Source organism: Aegilops tauschii, chromosome 1, assembly GCF_002575655.3.
Source record: "Aegilops tauschii subsp. strangulata cultivar AL8/78 chromosome 1, Aet v6.0, whole genome shotgun sequence".
Classification (NCBI taxonomy): Eukaryota; Viridiplantae; Streptophyta; class Magnoliopsida; order Poales; family Poaceae; genus Aegilops; species Aegilops tauschii.
The window spans coordinates 269,859,864-269,866,452 of NC_053035.3; the positions used below are offsets into that span (position 1 = coordinate 269,859,864).

At 47.6% G+C, this 6,589-nt stretch overlaps 1 long non-coding RNA gene across 2 annotated transcripts; it reads right to left on the reverse strand.

The window, feature by feature from the left end:
- Nucleotides 1-2,424: 2,424 nt before the first annotated feature.
- LOC141021130 (uncharacterized) lies at nucleotides 2,425-6,017 on the reverse strand. Of its 2 annotated transcripts, XR_012181148.1 has the most exons (3): nucleotides 5,207-6,017; nucleotides 4,446-5,127; nucleotides 2,425-2,807 (listed from the first exon to the last, which is right to left on the reverse strand). It is a non-coding gene; the product is annotated as an uncharacterized lncRNA (long non-coding RNA). The 2 variants fall into 2 exon arrangements; XR_012181147.1 differs by lacking the exon at nucleotides 5,207-6,017 and having other exon boundaries at nucleotides 4,446-5,197.
- Between the last annotated feature and the right edge of the window lie 572 nt (nucleotides 6,018-6,589).

Below are 6,589 nucleotides of genomic sequence, written 5' to 3' on the forward strand. Positions count from 1 at the left end.
GGCCAAGGCCTCCCGAGCGAGAATATTTGAGAGCCACATGCTAAAACTAGGCTTCACACAACGATGGGTGCACACTGTCATGAGCATGGTGACCTCAATTAAATTTTCAGTGATGTTCAATGGCAAGAAACTTCAGCAATTCACACCTTCACGTGGAATCCGGCAAGGGGACCCTATTTCCCATACTTGTTCTTATTAGCAGCAGAGGGCCTTTCCTGTCTCCTAAAATCACAAGATGAGTCATCAAATCTTCATGGTCTACTAATATCTACCTCGGCACCGCCAGTGAACCATTTCTATTCGCAGATGACAACCTGTTGTTTTACAGGGCCAATCTTATGGGAGCAAATGAGGTGTACCAAGTGTTGGACATCTATTGTCAAGCAACAGGGCAGCGGATCATTTATGGTAAATCTTTCATCTTTTTCAGTAAGGTGGTTCCTGATAGCGTTAGAGCTGAGATCAAAGGTTTGCTCCAGGTACCTAGCGAAACACTTAATGAGAAGTACGTGGGCATGCCATCTGATGTGGGATATTGAACAAATGGAGCTTTCAAATTTTTTAAAGATAGGCTCTGGAGTAAAATCCAAGGATGGATTGAAAATACAATGCCCACTGCAGGTAAAGAAGTACTTGTTAAAGCTATTGCACAAGCAATACCTGCCTTCTCCATGTCCTGCTTTAAGCTTCCAAGGGGCTTATGTGAACACTTCAACATGTTGATTAGGAAGTTTTGGTGGGGCAGTAGAGAGGGTCGCTGGAAACCTAGTTGGGTCTCTTGGAAGGACATGACACAACCAAAAGCAATGGGAGGTCTAGGTTTTAAAGATTTTGAGCTTTTCAACCTGTCCATGCTAGCGAAACAAGGATGACGTATATTGCAACAACCTGACTCTCTGAGTGGACGCATTCTAAAGAGTGTCTACTTTCCTACAACTTCGATATTGCAAGCAAATCTTGGGAGCTATCCAAGTCAAATCTGAAGGGCAATCATGGAGGCATGGACGTGCTAAAGCAGGGGCTTATTAAGCGCATTGGTAATGGTACCTCGACGGATGTGTGGGTAGAGAACCGGATTCCTAGGGACGAGATGATGCGTCCATATAGAAGCAAGTTACTAAACCCACCGGCCATGGCATCTTACTTTATTGATTCAACTTCGGCCACATGGGATAGATACAAAATCGAGGAGGTCTTTTTGCTCATTGACATCCCAGCCATTCTGGCCATCCCGTTGTGTACTAGAAACATCAACGACTTCTAGGCATTGAACTTTGAAAGAAACAACATCTTCACCGTCTGATCTGCTTACAGGATGCTCGTAGCTACTCGCCAACGCAGAGAGGTGTGGTTGAATGGTACAGCAGGATCGTCTAGCTCAACCACTGATGCACACTCGTGGAAATCCTTATGAAACACACAAGTACCAGCCAAGATCCGTATGTTCCTGTGGCACTTGTTGAAACTTTCACTTCCCAAGGAAGATGTCAGTGCTCACCGTAAGATGACAACTTCGAGCTCCTGCGGTCTTTGTGGCTCTCGGGATTCATGGAGGCACTCCCTGTTCGAGTGTTCAATGTCTAGGTGTCTTTGGGCACTAGACCATGGCGATTTGATTGATCGGATTATCTTCAACCCAGAGCCAAATCCGAAGCAGTGGACTTTCATGATGATGGTCACATTATCACATTCTGATTTCATCCGTTTGTCAGTGACGTTATGGGTTGTTCGGTCTGCATGGAGGAAGGCTGTTCGGATCTTTTCATAGCCCGCATGCGACTAACGCCTTCATTGTTAAATTCATTTCAGAGCTAGAATTGCTGAAAGTGAATGTTCTATCGCCCACTCAAGCTGTGCAGCTGACTGTTGCAGCCCCACTGATCCAGAAACGGTGCACAACGCCTCCCCCGGGACAGGCTAAAATCCATGTGGACGGGGGTGTTTGCGGACACGAGGTGGCTCCGCTGCTGCAGTATGCCGCGGCGATGCGTGGAACTATCTCGGCAGCTCATCCCTGGTTGTTGAAGGCGTTCTTAGTCCTGCCGTATTGGAAGCATTGGCATGCAGAGAAGCTTTGGCCTTGGCAGAGGACCTCCTACTTCAGATTTTTACCTTCTCATCACACTCTCAGCAGGTGGTGGCGACATTGTCAAGGGTAACCGGGCCGGTATGGGTCTATTATCACGGAGATCAAACTTCGGGCATCAACTTTTAATTGTAGTTTTATTTTTGAAAGCCGAAATGTTAACGACGAAGCACACGATTTAGCTAAGAACTCTCGTACTCTCGGTCCGGGATGCCACATTTGGTTGGCTCATCCTCACGATCCAAACGGTATCCCACTACATGTGAATGATTAATAAAGCTTAGTTTTCCCCTAAAAACCAAAACCAGGTCGCACAATTTTCTAAAAAAAAGCTCCCAGAAGATCACAACCATTCACTTAAAAAAAATCACAACCATTTATGGTGCAGGTCCGAATTTTTTAGTTTTGGAGATGGGTCTATTGTCCCCTCGTATGAATCTTTTGGTCTGGGAGCACAAATCGAGAGTAGAGCAAGTCATCAAGATTGACATAAATGTAGACGGGCACCTTGCTCTTGCCGGATGCAGCAACTGAACACGGATCGGGAAGGACGAGTGAACCAGAAAGGTAAAACGGACGCCGATAACTCCCGACCGTTCGGTCTGGGAGCACCCCGTACCGAACGTTTCGTTCGGAACAGGATGGGCATCGATCGAACTTCTCAGTTCGGAAGGAGAACGCTCCAGCCTGAACTCCCCACGCACCAGGACTGGACTTGTTCCTGCGAAAAGAAAAACAAAAAATAAAGCCCATATTAAGTTATGACAAGTAAAAAGCCCAGTTTTCTGTGACTAATAAACACTGGTCTTTTGCACAATAAAATTGCCATGGATTTTTGCCATTCTATAAATTTTTTGCCATCTTCAAGTTTATGTTTTAAAAATGGCGCAAAAAAGGAAGAAGTTGCCATGGAAATAAATAAATAAATGCCATGGCTACACAGGTATATTTAAGATGCTACATAGCGAAATTTGTCATGTTCTACAAATGTAATTTTTCCATAATATTTAAATTAAATTGTGTTCTTTACAATAAATTTGCCATGGCAACTTAAAATAAAATTTGCAATGGCAACTTAGACTAAAATTTTCCATGTGAAATAAAAGAATTTTTGCCATGGCAAAAAATGGAGTTAAATTTGACATGGCAAAAATGGAGTAAAAAAATGCCATGGAAAAAATGGAGTACTTTTGCCATGGAAATAAATTAAAAAATGACATGGCCATACAAGTATATTTGTCGTGCTACATAGTTAAATTTGCCATCTTCTGGAAATGTAAATTTGCCATCATATTTAAAGCAAAATTGCCATGCTTTTTACAATAAATTTGCCATGGCAACTTAAACTAAAAAATTGCCATGGCAACTTAAACTAAAATTTGCTGTGTGAATAAAAGTATTTTTGCCATGGCAAAAATATGGAGTAAAATTTGCTAAACAAGGGCATGACAGAAGCAGTGGATGTTCTTAACATTCAGAAAATTTGCCATCGTCAACTACAATTTTTTTGCCATGTTTAATTATAAAATTTGCCATGCATCGTAAACTTTATTTGCCATGGCCATTTACTTAAAATTGCCATCGTCTTGTCTAAAAAAAATGTTGCCATGCAAAATACATGAAACTAAAAAATGCCATGATCTGCAAACTGAAATTGCCATGATCAATTTCTAAACTTACCAAGATCAAATAAAAAAAGTTGCCATGGTTAATTAATGAGAAATTGAAACTTGCCATCATCTATGAACCAAAATTTTCCATGGTCAATTACTAAATTTACCATGATCAAATGAAAAATAGAGTTGCCATGGTTAAATTAAGAAATTTGCGATGACACCTGAACTAAATTTGCCATGGTTATTTGCCAAAAAATTGCCTTCATCTTGGCAATAAAAGTAAATTCGCCATGTCAACTAAAAAATTAAATTGCCATGGCAATAAAAAATGTTTGCGCATATTATGCTCGATCAATGATTGTAGACTTTGTTTCTTCTTCAATTGCAAGGCCATATGTACTGAACCAATCAACCAAACATTCTTACAAGGACTCGATGGATCACTCCGACAGTAAAATGAACATGACGTTACTGAACCAAAACAGAGATTGTCTCAAACGATTGATTAGATTTGATTGAATCAGCATGAAAGCAATATCAGACCAGGTGGATTAGTAGCAATTATGAATGTCTGATATGCTTGTCACTCTGTTCTACTACTTGTACTGAATGGCAGTGCAAAAACACAATTCACACAAAAGCATGGCAAAATACTGAAACAACATTGGTGGACTGGATTGATCAATCAGACTTGCGGCTTCAACAAAAATCGCAGCGATGAGATGGATGGATGCATCTTGTACCTCGAGCAAGCCCCAAATGGAGGGGTCGACAGCTGACGACGCCGTGATACACTCGGAGCAAAAGCAGGAGCGGCTGCACCTGAAAACAGAAGCGGGAGCGACTGCCACCGCCACTCGACGTCCTCCATAGCCGGCGGCTCTCCTGAGCGACCGTGTGCGACGACGGTAGCACCCAGCCCTCGGCCCCATCACTAGCCGCTCCCTCTTCTCAAGTGTCGCGGCCGCCTCCATATCTGTCGACTACGTGGCCGCCCGATGCAGCCATCCCACATCCTCGCCGCCGCACTCGCGCGACCCGGCAACGCGACGCCACGAACGGGTCCCCGCCGACCACGCTGCCGCGTCAGGATGTGGGTGGCGGGCGCGACCGGCAGCGCCACGCTGCTCGCACTCCCCGACGCGGCATGCGCGCGCGCGTGGTGCCGGACGGTGCTCTCGACGTGCAGGAGGAGCTCCCAATTCGTCGGAACAGCTTCTACCGGCCGCCGCCTCCCTCCCGCCGACCGCATCCTCGCCACCGCCTCCCCCCGCCGACCGCATCCTCGCCGCCGCCTCCTCCCGCAGGGCCGCAGCGTGGTGCCCGGCGGGCGTCGCCCTATCACAGGGACGCAGCCCTCCCGCATCCTCTCCGCCGCACTCGCGCGCCTCCTGCCGCCGCTCCAATCGCCGGAAGGACTCGCCGCTGTAATCGCCGGGAGGATAACGTGAGGCTAGACTTGGAGGAGTGGGTGAGGCAGTGCTCGGGGGAAAGGATAAGGTACCCAGTGCGAGAAAAAACCGTTCGTGTGAAATCGCCTTCAACCCGAACGAGTGCCTGGAATGACGTGGCAACGGTGGAGCATCTTGATTCGTGCCGCGGCTATGAGCATGTTTGGCTTCAGGTCTAGAAAATCCGAATGTTCGGCAGTTATAGATCCCGAAAACAGAAGCGTCGAAGCAGTACAGAAGGTGCCCACGGTAGAATGCGGCAGACCTGTGGCGGTTCCGAAAGTGCCTGAGCTGATTGTGGCGATAAACAGTTGCAGTTCCGACCACTTGAGCACTCTCCCGAAACGTGCCCGACCGGCCCCATGAGCGATCAAGACGGGCAAGGACGACAGGCGGAATTCCTCCACCAGCAGCCCCGCTTGTCGACACGCACGCTTCGGTTCTAGCCAACACGCCCACCTACGTTTCGACGAAACAGCCAGCGAAAGGTCCCCACATCATCAACCTGACTCCAGCCGATCCGGGTCCGCGGCGATACGTACGTACGACGATCGCGAGGCCTTGGCCGTCGCCAGCCGCACGCACCCGGCGGGCCGAACAAGCCTGTGATGCGGGCGAGGCTATCCGATCCCTGGTCGACCTCCTTATCATCACCGGCGTCTGCGTCGGCGTCTCGTGTCGTGCATATCCTATCATCTGGTACGATGCGTGCAGCCGTGTCAAGTTGCATGCCACTGGTGGCGCCCGCTTACGATGGATGGATGGATCGACGTCGACGGCGATGTGGCGTTCCGCTCGGCTGTGCCTGTGCAACGGGACTGCCACGGCCGGCCGCGGAAGCGGCACTGGGTCTGGGGCCGCCGCTCACTTCTCTCGGCGATGTATAGTCTGGCGACTCGCACCAGCTACGTACGTAACGTTCTGGATGAATACCACGCTGCTAGCTAGCTGTAGTAATGGAGTACAGTACTCGTAGAGTTGTAGTGCATGTGCTGACGACGTGCCGTGCGTATGGTTGCTCCAAAAGCAGGAGCGCATATCGGTATCGTATATCCACACCACACGTTAGCACCACTCGGGAGTAGATTATACGTAAGTACACTACTACTCTGCGTCAGATTAGGTTATAAGTATAATCATCTGCCGAACACTAGCTAGTGTTGTGTGGTCACTGATGAGTTTATTGGCACATGGAGCGACGCGCCCACGGGAAATCCAGATGGACAAAACCACCAACACCAACTGTCTCCTGTCGTACGCCGTGCTGCGTTGGAGCTGACTCACCTGACAATGACGCGGTCAGCTCGCCAAGCAGGAGGCAATGACCCGTGCACGGATGGATCCAGAACTAGGAGCTAAATAAATACTCTCTCCGTTTCAAAAAATATATAAAGTTAGTATAAAATTAAGTCATCTATTTTACTCCCTCCGTTTCT